We start from the raw sequence: 22,252 nt of genomic DNA, 5'->3' as shown, positions 1-22,252 counted from the left end.
GGTGTGTGTGTTGTTTTGTCAATCTCTTGTTCACACAGATTGCTTAGTCTGTCATCAATTTCACAAATTGTGTATACACACACACACTTCTCCACTCCCTCTCCATTTGCCTATTTGCTTTTCCTTCTTTTATCAAAAATGAAAAATGGGAGTACCTTTGCTGTCCTATTGATTGCCTGCTTTTATGGAATGACATCTTTGGAGCAGGTCAAGCACGGCTCATAGCAGGGCTCATAGCAGGGCTCAGTGCAGGGCTCAGTGCAGGGCTCATAGCAGGGCTCATAGCAGGGCTCATTGCAGGGCTCATAGCAGGGCTCATAGCAGGGCTCAGTGCAGGGCTCAGTGCAGGGCTCATAGCAGGGCTCATAGCAGGGCTCATAGCAGGGCTCAGTGCAGGGCTCATAGCAGGGCTCAGTGCAGGGCTCATAGCAGGGCTCAGTGCAGGGCTCAGTGCAGGGCTCATAGCAGGGCTCAGTGCAGGGCTCATTGCAGGGCTTATGGCAGGGCTCAGTGCAGGGCTCATAGCAGGGCTCATTGCAGGGCTCATTGCAGGGCTCATAGCAGGGCTCATAGCAGGGCTCAGTGCAGGGCTCAGTGCAGGGCTCAGTGCAGGGCTCATTGCAGGGCTCAGTGCAGGGCTCATTGTAGGGCTCAGTGCAGGGCTCAGTGCAGGGCTCAGTGCAGGGCTCATTGCAGGGCTCATAGCAGGGCTCATTGCAGGGCTCATAGCAGGGCTCAGTGCAGGGCTCATTGCAGGGCTCATAGCAGGGCTTATTGCAGGGCTCATTTCAGGGCTAATTGCAGGGCTCATTGCAGGGCTCAGTGCAGGGCTCATTGCAGGGCTTATGGCAGGGCTCAGTGCAGGGCTCATAGCAGGGCTCATTGCAGGGCTCATTGCAGGGCTCATAGCAGGGCTCATAGCAGGGCTCAGTGCAGGGCTCATAGCAGGGCTCAGTGTAGGGCTCATTGCAGGGCTCATTGCAGGGCTCATAGCAGGGCTCATAGCAGGGCTCAGTGCAGGGCTCAGTGCAGGGCTCATTGCAGGGCTCATTGCAGGGCTTATTGCAGGGCTCATAGCAGGGCTCATTGCAGGGCTCATTGCAGGGCTCATTGCAGGGCTTATTGCATGGCTCATTGCAGGGCTCATTGCAGGGCTCATTGCAGGGCTCATTGCAGGGCTCATAGCAGGGCTCATAGCAGGGCTCAGTGCAGGGCTCATAGCAGGGCTCAGTGCAGGGCTCAGTGCAGGGCTCAGTGCAGGGCTCAGTGCAGGGCTCATTGCAGGGCTCAGTGCAGGGCTCATTGCAGGGCTCAGTGCAGGGCTCAGTGCAGGGCTCAGTGCAGGGCTCATTGCAGGGCTTATTGCATGGCTCATTGCAGGGCTCATTGCAGGGCTCATTGCAGGGCTCATTGCAGGGCTCATAGCAGGGCTCATAGCAGGGCTCAGTGCAGGGCTCATAGCAGGGCTCAGTGCAGGGCTCATTGCAGGGCTCATTGCAGGGCTCATAGCAGGGCTCATAGCAGGGCTCAGTGCAGGGCTCAGTGCAGGGCTCATTGCAGGGCTCATTGCTGGGCTCATAGCAGGGCTCATTGCAGGGCTCATTGCAGGGCTCATTGCAGGGCTTATTGCATGGCTCATTGCAGGGCTCATTGCAGGGCTCATTGCAGGGCTCATAGCAGGGCTCATAGCAGGGCTCAGTGCAGGGCTCATAGCAGGGCTCAGTGCAGGGCTCAGTGCAGGGCTCAGTGCAGGGCTCAGTGCAGGGCTCAGTGCAGGGCTCATTGCAGGGCTCAGTGCAGGGCTCAGTGCAGGGCTCAGTGCAGGGCTCATTGCAGGGCTCATAGCAGGGCTCATTGCAGGGCTCATAGCAGGGCTCAGTGCAGGGCTCATTGCAGGGCTCATACCAGGGCTTATTGCAGGGCTCATTGCAGGGCTCATTGCAGGGCTCATTGCAGGGCTCATAGCAGGGCTCAGTGCAGGGCTCATTGCAGGGCTTATTGCAGGGCTCATAGCAGGGCTCAGTGCAGGGCTCATTGCAGGGCTTATGGCAGGGCTCAGTGCAGGGCTCATAGCAGGGCTCATTGCAGGGCTCATTGCAGGGCTCATAGCAGGGCTCATAGCAGGGCTCAGTGCAGGGCTCAGTGCAGGGCTCATTGCAGGGCTCATTGCAGGGCTTATTGCAGGGCTCATAGCAGGGCTCATTGCAGGGCTCATTGCAGGGCTCATTGCAGGGCTTATTGCATGGCTCATTGCAGGGCTCATTGCAGGGCTCATTGCAGGGCTCATAGCAGGGCTCAGAGAGAAGACAGATAGCCATATCTGGCTAAATGAGAACAAGAGAAAGCACAATCCACATTGAGCCAGTTAGAGCCCCTTAGACAGATTGGGCTAAAGCCACCTGAGGGCCAAGTACTGATGGAAGCCGCCACACTCTGCTCCCGACAGGAAATAGAGGGCAGAAAAACCCAATGCTCTAATTGGAGGGACAGGGCAGGAAGTATATTCTGCTTGGAGGGAGAGGGTATTAAATATGCTCTGATTGGAGGGATGGGAAAGTGTACACAGGCAGTTTGAGGAAACATATATTTGTGTGTCTCCAGAGAAAGATGGAACTTTGTGGTCGGCACACACACACACACACACACACACACACACACACACACACACACACACACACACACACACACACACACACACACACACACACACACACACACACACACACACTAAGTGCAGCCGATGTGGCGTACACCACAGTTTTGGACATTAGCTAATCAAGTGTGTTGGTAGGGTGTGTTTTAGGAGTGTGTGTTCTATGGTTCCTTTGTGTATGTGTGTGTGTGCGTGTGTGTGCGTGCATGCATGCGGTGTGTGTGTGTGTGTGCGTTGAGAGGCGGTAATTGGCAGGGCGTGTTTTAGAAGTGTTAGGGTAATGGCAAGGTGCTCCATTATCAGAATAAGACATATGGAAATGGTTCTCACTTAAGCACCTTAGCCACTTCCACACCGCTACGATGAAAACATCAACTAATATCTAAGGCCTGATACATCCCCAGCTACTTACTGTAGGGGTTGGACGCTCCTGTCTATATTTTTTTAAAATCTATAAAATCATATCTGAAATAACTTTATTTACATTTACATTTAAGTCATTTAGCAGACGCTCTTATCCAGAGCGACTTACAAATTGGTGCATTCACCTTATGACATCCAGTGGAGCAGCCACTTTACAATAGTGCATCTAAATCTTTTAAGGGGGGGGGGGGGTGAGAAGGATTACTTTATCCTATCCTAGGTATTCCTTAAAGAGGTGGGGTTTCAGGTGTCTCCGGAAGGTGGTGATTGACTCCGCTGTCCTGGCGTCGTGAGGGAACTTTATAATTCGTGGTGACTGGCATATGACAAGCAATTGTATACAGGCAATATAGTAATGATGTGATATTGATGTGTAAAGTGTGTAAAAGTATCTAAATCACACTGTGTCCCTCCAGTATCTAAATCACACTGTGTCACTCCAGTATCTAAATCACACTGTTTAACTCCAGTATCTAAATCACACTGTGTCACTCCAGTATCTAAATCACACTGTGTCACTCCAGTATCTAAATCACACTGTGTCACTCCAGTATCTAAATCACACTGTGTCACTCCAGTATCTAAATCACACTGTGTCACTCCAGTATCTAAATCACACTGTGTCACTCCAGTATCTAAATCACACTGTGTCACTCCAGTATCTAAATCACACTGTGTCAATCCAGTATCTAAATCACACTGTGTCACTCCAGTATCTAAATCACACTGTGTCAATCCAGTATCTAAATCACACTGTGTCACTCCAGTATCTAAATCACACTGTGTCAATCCAGTATCTAAATCACACTGTGTCAATCCAGTATCTAAATCACACTGTGTCAATCCAGTATCTAAATCACACTGTGTCAATCCAGTATCTAAATCACACTGTGTCACTCCAGTATCTAAATCATACTGTGTCACTCCAGTATCTAAATCACACTGTGTCACTCCAGTATCACACTAAGCCCAGTCCACAGCCCAGTCCACAGCCCAGTTCACAGCCCAGTTCACAGCCCAGTTCACAGCCCAGTCCACAGCCCAGTTTACAGCCCAGTCCACAGCCCAGTCCACAGCCCAGTTCACAGCCCAGTTCACAGCCCAGTCCACAGCCCAGTTTACAGCCCAGTTTACAGCCCAGTCCACAGCCCAGTCCACAGCCCAGTTCACAGCCCAGTTCACAGCCCAGTTCACAGCCCAGTCCACAGCCCAGTTTACAGCCCAGTCCACAGCCCAGTCCACAGCCCAGTCCACAGCCCAGTCCACAGCCCAGTCCACAGCCCAGTTCACAGCCCAGTCCACAGCCCAGTCCACAGCCCAGTTTACAGCCCAGTCCACAGCCCAGTCCACAGCCCAGTTCACAGCCCAGTTCACAGCCCAGTCCACAGCCCAGTTTACAGCCCAGTCCACAGCCCAGTCCACAGCCCAGTCCACAGCCCAGTCCACAGCCCAGTTCACAGCCCAGTCCACAGCCCAGTCCACAGCCCAGTCCACAGCCCAGTTTACAGCCCAGTCCACAGCCCAGTCCACAGCCCAGTTCACAGCCCAGTCCACAGCCCAGTTTACAGCCCAGTTCACAGCCCAGTCCACAGCCCAGTCCACAGCCCAGTTTACAGCCCAGTCCACAGCCCAGTCCACAGCCCAGTCCACAGCCCAGTTCACAGCCCAGTCCACAGCCCAGTCCACAGCCCAGTCCACAGCCCAGTCCACAGCCCAGTTTACAGCCCAGTCCACAGCCCAGTTTACAGCCCAGTCCACAGCCCAGTCCACAGCCCAGTTCACAGCCCAGTTCACAGCCCAGTCCACAGCGCAGTTTACAGCCCAGTCCACAGCCCAGTCCACAGCCCAGTCCACAGCCCAGTTCACAGCCCAGTCCACAGCCCAGTCCACAGCCCAGTTTACAGCCCAGTCCACAGCCCAGTCCACAGCCCAGTCCACAGCCCAGTCCACAGCCCAGTCCACAGCCCAGTTCACAGCCCAGTCCACAGCCCAGTCCACAGCCCAGTCCACAGCCCAGTCCACAGCCCAGTCCACAGCCCAGTTCACAGCCCAGTCCACAGCCCAGTCCACAGCCCAGTCCACAGCCCAGTCCACAGCCCAGTCCACAGCCCAGTCCACAGCCCAGTCCACAGCCCAGTCCACAGCCCACACACACACAGCCCTGTTTCGAAATCTGTTTAACAGACAATATTCCTCATACTGCTGCAACCTATTTGTCAGGCATTACAGCAACTGCCCCTGGGGACTTGTATTTTTTACAAACTCTCTTTCTCTTTGTTTGATATGATTTGATTCCATGTATTTCCCCCCCTTTTGTAAACCCCTGTTGGGTGGATAAGCCTGTTGGCGATGGGTGGTTATCATATACAGTGCTTTCTGAAAGTACCCCTTGATCACATTTTGTTGTGATTAATTTTAGATTTTTTTGTCACTGACCTACACACAATACCCCATAAACCCAATAATTCCATAAGTGGAATTCTGTTTTTCAGAAATTTTACAAATGAATAAGAAATGAAAAGCTGAAGTGTCTTCAATCAATAAGTAATAACCACTTTGTTAAGGCAAGCCTAAATAGGTTCAGGAGTAAACATTTGCTTAACAAGACACATAATACGTTGCATGGACTCTGTGTGCAATTATAGAGTTTAACATGATTTTGGAATGACTACCTCATCTCTGTACCGCACACATACATATCTGTACGTCCCTCAGTCGAGCAGTGAATTTCAAACACAGATTCAACCACAAAGACCAGGGAGGTTTTCCAATGCCCCACAAAGACCAGGGAGGTTTTCCAATGCCCCACAAATACCAGGGAGGTTTCCCAATGCCCCACAAAGACCAGGGAGGTTTCCCAATACCCCACAAAGACCAGGGAGGTTTTCCAATGCCCCACAAAGACCAGGGAGGTTTTCCAATGCCCCACAAAGACCATTGAAGTTTCCCAATGCCCCACAAAGACCAGTGAGGTTTCTCAATGCCCCACAAATACCAGGGAGGTTTTCCAATGCCCCACAAAGACCAGGGAGGTTTTCCAATGCCCCACAAAGACAAGGGATATTTTCTAATGCCCCACAAAGACCAGAGAGGTTTTCCAATGCCTCACAGAGGCCAGGGAGGTTTTCCAATGCCCCACAAAGACCAGGGAGGTTTTTCCAATGCCTCACAAAGCCCAGGGAGGTTTTCCAATGCCCCACAAAGACCAGGGAGGTTTTCCAATGCCCCACAAAGATCAGGGAGGTTTCCTAATGCCCCACAAAGACCAGGGAGGTTTTCTAATGCCCCACAAAGACCAGGGAGGTTTTCCAATGCCCCACAAAGAAGGGCTCCTATTGGTAGATGGGATGGGAAAAAAGCAGACATTGAATATCCGTTTGAGCATGGTGAAATTATTGATTACACTTTGGATGGTTTATCAATACACCCAGTCACTACAAAGATACAGGCGTCCTTCCTAACTCAGGAAACTGCTCAGGGATTTCACCATGAGGCCAATGGTGACTTTAAAACAGTTACAGAGTTTAATGGTTATGATAGGGGAAAACTGAGGATGGATCAACAACATTGTAGTTACTCCAAAATACTAACTTAATTGACAAAGGGAAAAGAAGGAAGCCTGTACAGAATAAAACATAATCCAAAACATGCATCCTGTTTGCAACAAGGCACTAAAGTAATACTGCAAAAAATGTTAATTAAAAAAAAACTTTTTGTCCTGAATACAAAGTTTTTTATTTGGGGCAAATTCATAACAGCACATCACTGAGTACCACTCCATATTTTCCAGCATAGTGGTGGGTATGGGATTGTATGCAACTGGGGTCTGTTCACTCCAGTAAGACCTCTTTTTACTCAGTCTATATGACTGGTTTTCCCCATCTATAGAATCTGTAGAATCATCTAGGACAGCTGGACTACCAGGTGCATCCACAACTCCAACTTGACCCACAGGCACATAGTCTGTGTCATCTGAATTGGATAGCTCAGATTCTGAGTCAGAGGCACCAATGGCTTCCTCCTCCAGCATCTGTAAAACCATTTTCTTATGAGCCTCCTTATGAAACTCCTTTTACTCAATGAGTTAAAAAAGAGAAGTGAAAACGGTAATTCATGAACATTAACATTAAAGCAAGATATTAAATACATATTTTATTAATGACTTTGATTTTATTGTAGAAAGGTCAGTTTGACAAGTGCAATGCAGTGAATTCCATAGGAAATACAGTTGAAGTCTGGAGTTTACATACACTTAGGTTGGAGTCATTAAAACTCATTTTTCAACCACTCCACAAATTTCTTGTTAATAAACTATAGTTTGGGCAAGTCGTTTAGGACATCTACTTTGTGCATGACACAACAAATTGTTTACAGACAGATTATTTCACTTATAATTCACTGCATCACAATTCCAGTAGGTCAGAAGTTTACATACACTAAGTTGACTGTGCCTTTAAACAGCTTGGAAAATTCCAGAAAATTATGTCATGGCTTTAGAAGCTTCTGATAGGCTAATGGACATAATTTGAGTACCTCATCACTTAGTGCCTCTTTGCTTGACATCATTGGAAAATCTAAAGAAATCAGCCAAGACCTCAGAAAAAAAATTGTGGACCTCCACAAGTCTGGATCATCCTTAGGAGCAATTTCCAAATGCCTGAAGGTACCACGTTCATCTTTACGAACAATAGTACACAAGTTTAAGTACCATGGGACCACGCAGTCGTTATACCGCTCAGGAAGGAGACACGTTCTGTCTCCTAGAGATGAATGTACTTTGGTGAGAAAAGTGCAAATCAATCCCAGAACAACAGCAAAGAATCTTGTGAATATGCTGGAGGAAACAGGTACAAAAGTATATATATCCACAGTAAAACGAGTCCTATATCGACATAACCTGAAAGGTCGCTCAGCAAGGAAAAAGCCACTGCTCCAAAACCGCCATAGAAAAGCCAAACTACGGTTTGCAACTGCACATGGGGACAAAGATCATACTTTTTGGAGAAATGTCCTCTGGTCTGATGAAACAAAAATAGAACTGTTTGGCCACCCATTGAAAAGAGAGTGACCTAAAAAACAACAACATCTGAATGGTTTGTCCTCGGGGTTTCGCCTGCTACATAAGTTCTGTTATACTCACAGACATAATTCAAACTGTTTTAGAAACGTCAGAGTGTTTCTATCCAAATCTACTAATAATATGCATATCGTATCTTCTGGGGATGAGTAGCAGGCAGTTGAATTTGGGCATAATTTGGGCATACTTTTTTGGCATCCCCCCAAAAAAATCCCTATCCTAGAGAAGTTTAACGGGATTGATATGACAACAGCCAGTGAAAGTGTAGAGCGCCAAATTCAAACAGCAGAAATCTCATAATTAAAATTTACACAATTTTAAAGGTAATCTTGTTGTTAATCCCACCAATATGTCCGATTTCAAATAGGCTTTACAGCTTTACAGCGAAAGCACCACAAATGTTCGGTCAGAGCCAAGCCACAGAAAAACACAGCCATTTTTCCAGCCAAAGAGAGGAGTCACAAAAAGCACAAATAGAGATAAAATGAATCACTAACCTTTGATGATCTTCATCAGATGACACTCATAGGACTTCATGTTACACAATGTTTTGTTCGAGTGCATATTTATAGAAAAAAATCTCAGTATACATTGCCGCATTATGTTCACTAGTTCCAAAAACATCCGGTGATATTGCAGAGAGCCACATCATTTTATAGAAATACTCATTATAAATGTTGATGAAAATACAATTGTTAGACATGGACATATAGATACACTTCTCCTTAATGCAACCGCTGTGTCATATTTCAAAAAAGCCTTACGGATAAAGCAAACCATGCAATAATCTGAGTACAGCTTTCAGACAACAAAGCAGCCAAAAAGATATCCGGCATATTGGGTAGTCAACATTAGTCATAAATATCATTATAAATATTCACTTACCTTTGATGATCTTCATCAGAATGCACTCCCAGGAATCCCAGTTCCACATTAAATGTTTGATTTGTTCGATAATGTCCATCATTTTTGTCCGAAGAGATACTTTTGTTAGCACGTTTGGTAAACAAATCCAAAGTCATGAAGTGCGTTTCCTAGTTGCAGACGAAATGTCAAAAAGTTCTGTTACTGTCCGTAGAAACATGTCAAACCATGTATGGAATCAATCTTTAGGATGTTTTTAACATAAAACTTCAATAATATTCCAGCCGGAGAATTCCTTTGTCGTCTGAAAAGCAAAGGAACGCAGCTACCTCTCATGTGAAATGCGCATGACCTGCGCGTGACTGCTGGCAGACCTCTGACTCATTCCTCTCTCATTCGGTCCCACTTCACAGTAGAATCCTCAAACAAGTTTCTAAAGACGGTTGCAATAGCCCACTGTGTATTCAATAGGGGCTGGTTTGAAAATCGACCAACCTCAGATTTCCCACTTCCTGTTTGGATTTCTTCTCAGGTTTTTGCCTGCTATATGAGTTCTGTTATACTCACAGACATCATTCAAACAGTTTTAGAAACTTCAGAGTGTTTTCTATTCAATACTACTATAATAATATGCATATATTAGCAACTGGGACTGAGGAGCAGGCTGTTTACTCTGGGAACCTCTGGGCACCTTTCATCCAGGCTACTCAATACTGCCCCTGTAGCCATAAGAAGTTAAATACCCATATATCTGAACCCAGGTGTGTGTGCCTGGTTAAATACCTGTATATCTGAACTCAGGTGTGTGTGCCTGGTTAAATACCTGTACATATGGACTCAGGTGTGTGCCTGGTTAAATACCTGTATATTTGAACTCAGGTGTGTGTGCCTGGTTAAATACCCGTATATCTGAACTCAGGTGTGTGCCTTGTTAAATACCTGTATATCTGAACTCAGGTGTGTGCCTGGTTAAATACCTGTATATCTGAACTCAGGTGTGTGTGCCTGGTTAAATACCCGTATATATGGACTCAGGTGTGTGCCTGGTTAAATACCCGTATATATGGACTCAGGTGTGTGCCTGGTTAAATACCCGTATATATGGACTCAGGTGTGTGCCTGGTTAAATATCCGTATATATGGACTCAGGTGTGTGCCTGGTTAAATATCTGTATATATGGACTCAGGTGTGTGCCTGGTTAAATACCCGTATATATGGACTCAGGTGTGTGCCTGGTTAAATATCTGTATATATGGACTCAGGTGTGTGCCTGGTTAAATACCCGTATATCAGATCTCAGGTGTGTGACTGGTTAAATACCCGTATATATGGACTCAGGTGTGTGCCTGGTTAAATACCCGTATATATGGACTCAGGTGTGTGCCTGGTTAAATACCCGTATATATGGACTCAGGTGTGTGCCTGGTTAAATACCTGTATATCTGAACTCAGGTGTGTGCCTGGTTAAATACCCGTATATCAGATCTCAGGTGTGTGACTGGTTAAATACCCGTATATATGGACTCAGGTGTGTGCCTGGTTAAATACCTGTATATCTGAACTCAGGTGTGTGCCTGGTTAAATACCCGTATATACGGACTCAGGTGTGTGCCTGGTTAAATACCCGTATATATGGACTCAGGTGTGTGCCTGGTTAAATACCTGTATATCTGAACTCAGGTGTGTTGCAGGTTAAATACCCGTATATCTGAACTCAGGTGTGTGCCTGGTTAAATTCCCGTATATCTGAACTCAGGTGTGTGTGTCAGGTTAAATACCCGTATATATGGATTCAGGTGTGTGCCTGGTTAAATACCTGTATATATGGACTCAGGTGTGTGCCTGGTTAAATATCCGTATATATGGACTCAGGTGTGTGCCTGGTTAAATATCTGTATATATGGACTCAGGTGTGTGCCTGGTTAAATACCCGTATATATGGACTCAGGTGTGTGCCTGGTTAAATACCTGTATATCTGAACTCAGGTGTGTGCCTGGTTAAATACCCGTATATCAGATCTCAGGTGTGTGACTGGTTAAATACCCGTATATATGGACTTAGGTGTGTGCCTGGTTAAATACCCGTATATATGGACTCAGGTGTGTGCCTGGTTAAATACCCGTATATACGGACTCAGGTGTGTGCCTGGTTAAATACCCGTATATATGGACTCAGGTGTGTGCCTGGTTAAATACCTGTATATCTGAACTCAGGTGTGTTGCAGGTTAAATACCCGTATATCTGAACTCAGGTGTGTGCCTGGTTAAATTCCCGTATATCTCAACTCAGGTGTGTGTGTCAGGTTAAATACCCGTATATATGGACTCAGGTGTGTGCCTGGTTAAATACCTGTATATATGGACTCAGGTGTGTGCCTGGTTAAATATCCGTATATATGGACTCAGGTGTGTGCCTGGTTAAATACCCGTATATCAGATCTCAGGTGTGTGCCTGGTTAAATACCCGTATATATGGACTCAGGTGTGTGCCTGGTCAAATACCTGTATATCTGAACTCCGGTCTGAGTGCCTGCAAATGTGTGCTTGACTTGTACACTTACATTCCGTCATGTAGTATAAGAGATATTCTGATACAGGTACAGCGATGTTTCTAACCACTCAGTGAGGAAGAACATAGAAGGGATATTATATAATGATTATAGAGGTTGCTCTTCTTTGACTCCTATCACATACATCACTGGATGTGAACGAAAAGACAGATTCAAATGGCTTGATAAAGAGGTTCAGGAATCATCCAACTGAATATCCTCCTCTCAGCATGAATCTATAAATGAACCATTTAGCATCAGTGACCACCATATCTGCCAAAGCAGCAGATTTATGGCCTTTCTAAAAGAACATCTCCTGGTTTTAATGAAATAAGAAAATGTCCCGAAGTTCCTGCTCGAAGAAATTAATACATGAAATCATATACGAGCACTTCATTACTCAGAGTAATAACTGGTTGTAGTGCAATAGAGGACTGGTCAGATATAGGATATGATCAGGCTTATAGGAGATGCAATATACTCTAAGGGACAATATCGGAGATGACAGGGACACACACGCTGTCACACACACACGCATGCACATGCGTTCCCACTGTAGTACACTGTAGAATTCTAAACTCTAGTATTTAGACCATAATATAATATAGTATTTCTTTATATGAGTAAGCCACATCTCCAAAGCTGTTTTGCCTTTGTATAAAGTGTCAGCTTTTTGCATTGCAGTTATTAAACCATCAGTTAGTTTTAATTGTTTTTAAGCTCCTATGCCGACCTAGCAAACAGAAGTCCCACCGCTCGAATATAAACAAGCTGGGCGATGAATCAACAACCACAAATGACATCCTAAAAACAATAGAGAATATGGAATGCAGACTCTCTACAAGCATTAAACGTTTGTAAGATACCATCACTGAACAAGTGGCTGCTGCATTCAGAGAGAACACGGATCTTATTCGAGAGGAGTTTAAAAAAGACATTGAGTATCTAATCGACCAAGTCGCTAACTTACAGGCATGGAAAACAATCCCTCTCCCACAGTGTCTCTATCGGACTCCGAGGTTAGTGCTCTAGATGCCCAGCGGAAAGTGCCAGAATCCTGCCCCCTGTGCGGACGATGGCACAAATTGCACTGTGCTTAATGAGGTCATCAGAAATCTCCCATACAAAAAAAAACAAGTCAACCTGAACACGGGGAACTGTATTATTAAGATGGGCTGAACATGAACGACATAGTTAGAGCTCCCGAGTGACGCAGCGGTCTAAGGCACTGCATCTCAGTGCAAGAGTCATCACTACAGTCCCTGTTTCGAATCCAGGCTGTGATTGGGAGTCCCATAGGGCAGCGCTCAATTGGTCCAGCTTCGTCCGGGTTTGGCTGGGATAGTCCGTCATTGTAAATGAGAATTTGATCTTAACTGACTTGGTGTGAACTGTTTCCTTTCTGCTGTCACACACACTATCACACAATGACAGACCAGGAGGTAGACAGACCCGGAGGTAGACAGACCAGGAGGTAGACAGACCAGGAGGTAGACAGACCAGGAAGTAGACAGACCAGGAGGTATACAGACCAGGAGGTAGACAGACCAGGAAGTAGACAGACCAGGAGGTAGACAGACCAGGAGGTATACAGACCAGGAGGTAGACACACCAGGAGGTAGACAGACCAGGAGGTAGACAGACCAGGAGGTATACAGACCAGGAGGTAGACAGACCCGGAGGTAGACAGACCAGGAGGTATACAGACCAGGAGGTAGACAGACCAGGAAGTAGACAGACCAGGAGGTATACAGACCAGGAGGTAGACAGACCAGGAAGTAGACAGACCAGGAGGTAGACAGACCAGGAGGTATACAGACCAGGAGGTAGACAGACCAGGAAGTAGACAGACCAGGAGGTAGACAGACCAGGAGGTAGACAGACCCGGAGGTAGACAGACCAGGAGGTATACAGACCAGGAGGTAGACAGACCAGGAAGTAGACAGACCAGGAGGTATACAGACCAGGAGGTAGACAGACCAGGAAGTAGACAGACCAGGAGGTAGACAGACCAGGAGGTATACAGACCAGGAGGTAGACAGACCAGGAAGTAGACAGACCAGGAGGTAGACAGACCAGGAGGTATACAGACCAGGAGGTAGACAGACCCGGAGGTAGACAGACCAGGAGGTAGACAGACCAGGAGGTAGACAGACCAGGAAGTAGACAGACCAGGAGGTAGACAGACCAGGAGGTATACAGACCAGGAGGTAGACAGACCAGGAAGTAGACAGACCAGGAGGTATACAGACCAGGAGGTATACAGACCAGGAGGTAGACGTACCAGGAAGCCTTTCACCACATTAACAGAAATATGTAATGGGACAAGCTGGAGCCAATTGTTCTAAATGGTAACAACCTGAAATGCCTAATCTCTATGTATAATCTGTGAAATGTTGTTTTTGAGTCAATGGCTGCCAAACTGACTGGTTACATGCTAACATTGGTGTGAAACAGGGTTGCATTTTATCTCCTATTCTGTTCTCAGTGTATATTAATGATCTCACTCTGGCCATCAGAGCTCTAGGAAAATATGTGTAAACGGTGAAGGAGTGTGGGTTCTTGTAGAGGACATTATAGTCAGTGGTGTAGTGAAAACTGCAGTGCACCAATTGCAGAAAAATGCATTGAAGGTACAAGGAGTGTTCCTTTTTTTTCACCAACCCATTTGTTTACCACTGCATAACTAATTGTATTGATATCTCAAACTGAAGATTAGCTTCAATAAATGTTAGATATTATTTTAAACTGGTGTGAACAATGAAAACTGAATATCAATGTAGACAAAACTAAGGTAGTCCACTATAGGAAGTCAGCAGTGTCTAGAACCACTTTTATTTTCTCCTGTGGTCCTAACATACCTCATGTTGTCAGTGAGTACAAATGTCTGGGCTTGATTATCAATACATTTTTTGATTGTAATGTGTCTGTAATATGTACCGATTTGGGCTACCTGAACAAATTCATATATAAATATGAGTTAAAGATCTGTCATTTTCATTGAAAGCAAGTCTAAGAAGCAGTTCTATCTATTCTGTTCTATTTGCACTATTTCTATGCTTTGCATTTTTAAATTCATTTTTTGCGTCTTTTACTTTCGGTTTTGTACATCAGCTTCAATCAGCTGAAAATACAATATTATTGGTTATTGACAATATATTTCACAATGGTTTAGATGGTACAATGATTTTCTACACCAATGGTTCCCAAACTTTTTATAGTCCTTTCAAACATTACCCCCTCTGGCACCAGGATCAGCAAACTCTCAATGTTGTTTTGTGCCATCATTGTAAGCCTGCCACACACACACCATACAATACATTTATTAAACATAACAATGAGTGTGAGTTTTTGTCACAACCCAGCTCGTGGGAAGTGACAAAGAGCTCTTATAGAACCAGGGCACAAATAATAATATAATAATAATCTATCATTTAGCTCTTTATTTAACCATCTTACATATAAAATCTTATTTGTACATCAAAAATTGAAAAATAACTCACCACAGGTTAATGAGAAGGGTGTGCTTGAAAGGATGCACATAACTCTGCAATGTTGGGTTGTATTGGAGAGAGTCTTAGTCTTAAATAATTTTCCACACACATTCTGTGCCTGTGTTTAGTTTTCATGCCAATGAGGGCCGAGAATCCACTCTCACATAGGTACGTGGTTGCAAAGGCCATCAGTGTCTTAGTGCGATTTGCCAAGGCAGGATACTCTGAGTGCAGCCAAATCCAGAAATCTGGCAGTGGCTTCTGATTAAATTCAATTTTCACAGAACCGCTTGTTGCAATTTTGATGAAGCTCTCTTGTTCAGATACCGGTAAGTGGACTGGAGGCAGGGCATGTCATCTGTTTTGGGAAAGTACCTTGCGTAATTGCTCACCCAACTCTCTCAGGTGCTTCGCTATATCACAGCTTGAGTTCATTTGCACACAAACAAATCATACAACGATGGAAAGACCTGTGTGTTGTCCTTGTTAATGCAGACAGACAAGATCTCCAACTTCTTAACCAGAGCCTCAATTTTGTCCCGCACATTGAATATAGTTGAGAGTCCCTGTAGTCCTAGATTCAGATCATTCAGGCGAGACAAAACATCACCCAGACAGGCCAGTCGTGTGAGAAACTCGTCATCATGCAAGCAGTCAGACAAGTGAAAATGATTGTGAGTAAAGAAAGCTCGTCTCTCAATTAAAAAAAACGTGTCAATACTTTGCCCCTTGATAACCAGCGTACCAGCGTATGTTGTAAAAGCGTTACTTGGTCGCTGCCCATATCATAGTGTAGTGCAGAAAATACACGAGCAAGTTGGATGCTAATTAATTGGCCAGGCTACCTGCATTAGACATTGTGTTGCTATTTCGCTGAACACTAGATTGTTTCATTTTATTTTTGGCAGTGAAACGAGCCTACTTAGGTGAGGAAAAAACCTCACCCAAATGTATAGCCCTGTTGGAAATGATAAATGGATTGTTTGAAAATGTGAAGATTTTTTTTTTATTGTTTCAACAACAAAAAATGACATTTTTGCCTTTTGTCCGCTCGTCGTCCCCTTGAGACATAGTTTGTACATCTCAATTGTCAGTAGGAACCACATTTGTTTAAGCCAGTCAGCCATATCAGTTATGTTTGTTTAAAAAGCAGTAAATGAGGCTGAATGAACTGTTTCACTGCCAGACAAGGCTCCGCTGATAACCAGGTGTAGCAGTGGTACGGTGTTGGGACTCTGCTGTTGGGACTCTGCTGTTGGGACAGCTTTCTGCTGTATGTGGGCACCGTTTGTCACCGTTATAGTGCAATTAATGTATTGTTTACTGTTGTGTTGTATAGTGGCTTTGCTGGCATGTGTCTAAAACATGGTTTGTTTTTTTGCCTCACCAAGATGTACACGCTAACATCATAACTGGATGTAACTCATTATAGATGACTCCTGTACCTTGTTTGATCATGATGGTTTTAAAAAGCATCTGTAGTTTGTATTATTGTATCCTTGTGGAGTTATCTAACTGTAAAACACACACACACAGACACACATGCACACGCACACACACACACATGCACACACACACATACATGCACACACACACACACAGACACACATGCACACGCACACACAGACACACATGCACACGCACACACACACACATGCACACACACACACAAAACAGAATGTTCGCACACACGAGCAGACACACTGTGTGAGATGTGCAGTGTACCTCTCATTGGTATTCATTGGCTCAGGGAAGGAAAGATGGGCATCACAGTTTGTATTTAATCAGACTCTTATTATGGTCAGCAGTATGTGTGTGTGTGCGTGAATGCATGCATTTCAGTTTTTATGTGTGTATGTGTGTGTGCATGTGTGTGCTTGAATGTGAATGTGAATGTGTGTGTGTGTGTGTGTGTGTGTGTGTGTGTGTGTGTGTGTGTTGGGCCCAATCTGTCAGCAGATAATAAGGCAGCTTGTCAAGGTGGAGGGGAGAGAACCTGAAGCTGGGTTAAGTAATTGGATTCTTGTTCAATAAAGTTTGGTCTGTGTGTGCGTGTGAGCGAGTGTGTGTGCATAAATGTGTGTGTGTATGTGAGTGGCACATGTGTGTGTAAGTCTGAATTGGGGGTGGCGTATGATGCATATTTGGCGAATGTTACTTTGTAGATCAGGAGGCTCAAGGTAGCATCAGATTTGACCAGTCAGTCTTGTCCAGCAGACTGTCTTTCATTTACTGACTACCTTCTTTAGCCTCACACACACACACACACTCACACGCACGCACGCACGCACGCACGCACGCACGCACGCACGCACGCACGCACGCACGCACGCACGCACGCACGCACGCACGCGTGAGCACACACACACACACACACACACGCACGCGTGAGCACACACACCACACACACACACGTACAGGCTGGGTTTCAGTCATTTTTTTCTTCATATTTTCTCTCTTTCTACCCCCTCCTCTCACACCTTGGTTTCAGCAGCTTCGAGGAGATAAATGGTGTGAAACTTACTGTGGCTCGTCTGTCTCCTAGTGTCTGTTTCGTTGGAGGAAACGAGAGAGGGAGAATGTGTGGGAGAGGAGAGAGGGAGAGGGGGAGGGAGAATGTGTGGGAGAGGAGAGAGGGAGAGGGGGAGGGAGAATGTGTGGGAGAGGAGAGAGGGAGAGGGGGAGGGAGAGGAGAGAGGGAGAATGTGTGGGAGAGGAGAGAGGGAGAGGGAGAGGAGAGAGGGAGAGGGGGAGGGAGAGGAGAGAGGGAGAGGGGGGAGAGGAGAGAGGGAGAATGTGTGGGAGAGGAGAGAGGGAGAATGTGTGGGAGAGGAGAATGTGTGGGAGAGGAGAGAGGGAGAATGTGTGGGAGAGGAGAGAGGGAGAGGGGGAGGGAGAGGAGAGAGGGAGAATGTGAGGGAGAGGGGGAGGGAGAGGAGAGAGGGGGAGGGAGAGGAGAGAGGGAGAATGTGTGGGAGAGGAGAGAGGGAGAGAGGGGGAGGGAGAGGAGAGAGGGAGAATGTGTGGGATAGGAGAGAGGGAGAGGGTGTGGGAGAGGAGAGAGGGAGAATGTGTGGGAGAGGAGAGAGGGAGAGGGGGAGAGGAGAGAGGGAGAATGTGGGAGAGGAGAGAGGGAGAGGGGGAGGGAGAGGAGAGAGGGAGAATGTGTGGGAGAGGAGAGAGGGAGAGGGGGAGGGAGAGGAGAGAGGGAGAATGTGTGGGAGAGGAGAGAGGGAGAGGTGGAGGGAGAAGAGAGAGGGAGAGGGGGAGGGAGAGGAGAGAGGGAGAGGGGGAGGGAGAGGAGAGAGGGAGAGGAGAGAGGGAGAATGTGTGGGAGAGGAGAGAGGGAGAGGGAGAGGGGGAGGGAGAGGAGAGAGGGAGAATGTGGGAGAGGAGAGAGGGAGAGGGGGATGGAGAGGAGAGAGGGAGAATGTGTGGGAGAGGAGAGAGGGAGAATGTGTGGGAGAGGAGAGAGGGAGAGGGGGAGGGAGAGGAGAGAGGGAGAATGTGTGGGAGAGGAGAGAGGGAGAGGGGGAGGGAGAGGAGAGAGGGAGAATGTGTGGGAGAGGAGAGAGGGAGAGGGGAGGGAGAAGAGAGAGGGAGAGGGGGAGGGAGAGGAGAGAGGGAGAGGAGAGAGGGAGAATGTGTGGGAGAGGAGAGAGGGAGAGGGGGATGGAGAGGAGAGAGGGAGAATGTGTGGGAGAGGAGAGAGGGAGAATGTGTGGGAGAGGAGAGAGGGAGAGGGAGAGGGGTGGGAGAGGAGAGAGGGAGGGGGAGAGGGGAGGGAGAGGAGGGAGGGAGAGGGGGAGCGAGAGGAGAGAGGGAGGGGGAGGAGAGAGGGAGAGGAGAGAGGGAGAATGTGCGAGAGGAGAGAGGGGGAGGGAGAGGAGAGAGGGAGAGGGGGAGAGGAGAGAGGGAGAATGTGTGGGAGAGGAGAGAGGGAGAGGGGGAGGTATATTTGCCAGCATTTAAGGCTGTTTCAGGTTAATACAGTACCTCTACAGTCTTGATATGCAATAATATCCAGAAATATACAGCAGCATTATACCCTGCACCCCGCTGCTAGCTTGCCTCAGAAGCAGGAATGTTCCTGGTTTGTCCTGGATGGTAGATCAGATTCTGCTGGAAGGGGTGTTGAAGGGGTGTTGAAGTGCCAGTAGGGGGCACTCTTCCCTCTGGTCCCAATGCTCCAGGGCAGTGAAGGGACATTGCCCTGCGCAGGGTGCCGTCTTGCTGATGAGACATTAAAGGGGAGTTCTGACTCCCTGTGGTCACTAAAATGCCCACTTATGTGTCATCGCTAAATTCCCCAACTGGTATCATTCCATCATGGCCACCTAATCATTCCCCTCATTCCTAATTGGCATATATCACTCTAGCTGATGAGGTGAGTTTCCCCCCTTACTACGTAACGTGCTTTGAGTAGCTCAGCTGGTAGAAAGGTGTTACTTAAATCCAATCCATTATAGATACAGGGGGGGGGGGGTTCACTTGCAATTGGTATATCTTTTTGTGGACTTTTAAATAAATGATATACCCAATGATTCTTGAAATAATGCTTAATGAGCTTAGTTCAACTCTCCTACCCAATCAGAAGAATATAAGCTTGTTTTACTCTATCGTTTGTATGAAAAAATGTATTGTGAAAAAGCCTCAAAAACATGATTGAGTTTGAGAGATCAGCTTGATCTCACAGATGGCCAGTCGGGCATCCGTAGCCCAATCTATGCATTTGGAGTGGTTTCATTTCTCTATCCCTCGACTGTTTTACCATAACAGTGGCGGGGTAATCATTAATCAATCATTTTGTTGTTGTTTGAACAGTAGATTTCCCCTTTATAGCTACCTTGGCCCTGTGAGAGCAGGCTGGGGAAAGCTGCCTGGTCTTATTTAGCTACCTGTCAAAGCTGTCACTCCCCAAAGCTGGTCAATTACATTACCAGACCCCTGAGGGAGGTGTCTAGGAATCAGGCCTGTCTCGGACTCACTCCCCTGGGCTGGACCTGACCGCTGACTGGGGGAGAGTGGAGGGTCTGGAGGGAGGTAGCAGAGGGTTTCCATAATTACCTGTATGCTATGTGGCTTTGGTCGCCCTCCTCTCTCTCTACCTATTTCACCATCTCTCTCTCTCTTTCACTCACTCTCTGGTGATGGGTGTGTGATGGGGGTGTGGATCCATCTTGTCTGTGGTTAAACAATGACTTAAATGAGGTATGTGATGGTTTACGACAGAAGGAGAGAGGGTGAGTGGAAGATAGGAGAGCATATGACATGATGAAATGATGTATGGAATGAGAAACAAATCAGGCTGGAGAAGAGGGAGGGAGACAAGAGGGAGTGAGAAACGAGAGGGAGTGAGAGACAAGAGGGAGTGAGAGACGAGAGGGAGTGAGAGACAAGAGGGAGTGAGAGATAAGAGGGAGTTAGAGACAAGAGGGAGTGAGAGACGAGAGGGAGTGAGAGATGAGAGGGAGTGAGAGACAAGAGGGAGTGAGAGATGAGAGGGAGTAAGAGACAAGAGGGAGTGAGAGATGAGAGGGAGTGAGAGATAAGAGGGAGTGAGAGACGAGAGGGAGTGAGAGACAGAAAACATAAAAGACTGTCAGTCCTAAGGGGCTTGGCCATCCCATCACAATTCCCTCTTCCAGTCAGCGTTAGGGTGGACACAGGGCAGCTGAGATCTTCGCAAGGGACACGGACATCCGTCACATCCGTCACATGCCACGAGACACTCAGAATCATATTAAGATGGTTTAAGTCATAATAATAATACATAATGGAAAAATGTGTAGAATTGCAAGAAATGTGCGGTAAAACTGCACGCAAAAAAGTGATCTAATGCAAATGCATTTGTTTACCTATAAAATACTTTGCTAACATATCGCTCTGAACGTATTAAATGACCGTTTTTAATCCTGGTGCTTAGTTAATCTGAGTTAATGTGGAGCACACACACACACACACACACACACACACACACACACACACACACAGGTAATAGAAAGCAATCTGAGATCAGGCTCAGAGTGGTTTCAGCCATTTACAATCATAGTGAAATAGAGGCTCAGTCTAACTCTTTCTCTGGGCTATCAAGGTGTCCTTGGATCTATACACATACTGAAAGAGAGAGAGAGAGAGAGAGAGAGAGAGAGAGAGAGAGAGAGAGAGAGAGAGCGAGTGATTTTATTTAAAATAGAAACCTAACCCTAACCCTTACCTTAACCATTCAGGGTTAATACCTAACCATAAGAATTCTGAGTTAATCCCTAAACTTAACCTTAAACACGAATGTGACGTTTGGAACAATTTCTAATGTGAGACTGTGAGCGCTGGTAGAAGAGAAGAGGAGCCAGAGAGAGAGAGAGAGAGAGACACACACACACACACACACACACACACACACACACACACACACACACACACACACGCGTAATAGAAAGCAATCTTTAGCGGTCAGACACAGCGTGGTTTCAACCTTTTACAATCAGCATAGTGAAATAGAGGCTCAGTTTTACTCTCTCCTTGAGTTATCAAGGTGTCCTTGGATATTTAAACATACTGAGAGAGAGAGAGAGAGAGAGAGAGAGAGAGAGAGAGAGAGAGAGAGAGAGAGACATGAGATAGGTAGGGAAGTGTAGAGAGAGAGCGAGAGAGCGAGAGAGAGAGAGAGAGAGAGAGAGACATGAGATAGGTAGGGAAGTGTAGAGAGAGAGCGAGAGAGCGAGAGAGCGAGAGAACGCCACAGCAGGAGAGACAAGGCAAGATCCACCAACCCAGCAGACTCCCCCTCCTGGCATCCGCCCTGTCAGCCCACCGGATGGTTCTCCTGACAACACCCACCAAGGACACACAAAAGCCAGAGACTGTGCTCCTCAGTGACTCAACTGGGAAATACATTGATGAGTGGAAACTTTTTCCAAAACGCCAAGTGGCTAAACTCTAGTGTCCGAACACTATGGTCCTCCAGCCACATCATAATAAACACAGGCACAAACAACCTCACAGCCTGGCAGGAAAGGTTGGCCACAACACTCAAGGCAGTGATTGAAAAAGCCTCCTCTCCTTTCCCCAACGCACAAATAGTTATCACCACACCGCTACCACGAAAATACTTTCACCCTGCCACTATGCTGCAGGTGAATGCAAGCAATTCATGGGACTGTGCCTCAAAATCAAATGTTTTCCTGGCCC

Source organism: Oncorhynchus nerka, linkage group LG5, assembly GCF_034236695.1.
Source record: "Oncorhynchus nerka isolate Pitt River linkage group LG5, Oner_Uvic_2.0, whole genome shotgun sequence".
Lineage (NCBI taxonomy): Eukaryota > Metazoa > Chordata > Actinopteri > Salmoniformes > Salmonidae > Oncorhynchus > Oncorhynchus nerka.
Note: the sequence above shows the minus strand (reverse complement) of the source record.